The 1783-nt window shown below is 55.2% G+C and overlaps 1 non-coding gene across 1 annotated transcript; it reads left to right on the top strand.

Moving 5' to 3' along the window:
• The first annotated feature begins 350 nt into the window (after positions 1 to 350).
• LOC129137782 (U2 spliceosomal RNA) lies at positions 351 to 541 on the top strand. Its single transcript, XR_008540573.1, has one exon. It is a non-coding gene; the product is annotated as a U2 spliceosomal RNA (small nuclear RNA).
• Positions 542 to 1783: the final 1242 nt, after the last annotated feature.

Raw genomic sequence — 1783 nt, 5'->3', positions numbered from 1 at the left:
TTCTGTCTTTTCGCTGGCTCGATACGAACAAGGAAGTCGCCCCCAGCGGAGCCCCGGCTCCCCCAGGCAGAGGCGGCCCCGGGGGCGGAGTCAACGGCGGAGGCCACGCCCTCCGTGAAAGGGCGGGGCATGCAAATTCGAAATGAAAGCCCGGGAACGCCGGAAGAAGCACGGGTGTAAGATTTCCCTTTTCAAAGGCGGAGAATAAGAAATCAGCCCGAGAGTGTAAGGGCGTCAATAGCGCTGTGGACGAGACAGAGGGAATGGGGCAAGGAGCGAGGCTGGGGCTCTCACCGCGACTTGAATGTGGATGAGAGTGGGACGGTGACGGCGGGCGCGAAGGCGACCGCATCGCTTCTCGGCCTTTTGGCTAAGATCAAGTGTAGTATCTGTTCTTATCAGTTTAATATCTGATACGTCCTCTATCCGAGGACAATATATTAAATGGATTTTTGGAGCAGGGAGATGGAATAGGAGCTTGCTCCGTCCACTCCACGCATCGACCTGGTATTGCAGTACCTCCAGGAACGGTGCACCCCCTCCGGGGATACAACGTGTTTCCTAAAAGCAGAGAGAGGTAAGAGACAGTAGCAGCTGCGGGGCGGCTTGCACGCCGAGTGCCTGTGACGCGCCGGCTTGACTTAACCGCTTCCCTGAAGTACCAGTGAGGGAGGTTCCTGATCTGCAGGCGGTGGGCGGTAGACGGTAGGCTTATGCGGCACGCTTCCGTTTCCACCGTGACTACTGCGCTTTGGGAAGGCCACGACCTCCTCCTTTGGGGAGGTCCTTAGGATCTCAGCTTGGCAGTCGAGTGGGTGGCGACCTTTTAAAGGAATGGGATCCACCCGGAATTGAACTTCTTTCTCCTCTCTCTCTCTCTCTCTCTCTCTCTCTCTCTCTCTCTCTCTCTCTTTCTCTCTCTCTCTCTCTCTTTCTCTCTCTCTCTCTGTCTCTTTCTCTCTCTCTTCACCCCCCCCCCCGCCTCTCCTCCGTTCTCTCTTTTGGTTTCCCCCACCCCCTCCCAAGTTCTGGGGTACATGTGCAGGACGTGCAGGTTTGGAACATAGATACACGTGTGCCACGGTGCTTTGCTGCACCTATCCACCAGTCGTCTAGGTTTGAAGCCCCGCACGCGTTGGCCATTTGTCCTAATGCTCTCTCTCCCCTTGCCCCCCACGCCCCGTCAGGGCCCGGCGTGTGATGTTCCCCTCCCTGTGTCCCATGTGTTCTCACTGTTCAACTCCCACTTAGGAGCGAGAACATGCGGTGTTTGGTTTTCGCTTCCTGTGTCAGTTTGCTGAGAATGAGGCCTTCCAGCTTCATCCACGTTCCCGCAGAGGACATGAACTCATCCTTTTTTATGGCTGCGTAGTAATTCCATGGTGTATACGTGCCACACTTTCTTTATCCAGCCTATCATTCATGGGCATTCGAGTTGGTTCCAAGTCTTTGCTATTGTAAATAGTGCTGCAGTAAACATACGTGTCCACGTGTCTTCCTAGTAGGAACTTCTTCCTCTTCAGCCCGCTGGGTAGCTGGCACTTTAAGGCAGGTGCCAACGCACCGGCAGCAAGCTTCCTTTTTTGCCCGGGAAAAACTGAGGTGCAGGTAGTATAAGCCATTTATCACGGAACGCACAGGAGCAGAGCTCGAGTCCAAGCATCGTGGCTCCACCCGTCATGCTTGATGCATCTTTAGGCTCCGCTCTAGGTATGCGTATCCTTTACGGGATCAGCCACCGGCAGTTGCCTTGCGACCACGATGACAAACCTCTGCCGGCTCT

The sequence above is a fragment of the Pan troglodytes genome, chromosome 19 (genome assembly GCF_028858775.2).
Source record: "Pan troglodytes isolate AG18354 chromosome 19, NHGRI_mPanTro3-v2.0_pri, whole genome shotgun sequence".
Lineage (NCBI taxonomy): Eukaryota > Metazoa > Chordata > Mammalia > Primates > Hominidae > Pan > Pan troglodytes.
The sequence above is the reverse complement of the archived record's forward strand: the minus strand, read 5'-3'. Positions and strand labels throughout refer to the sequence as shown.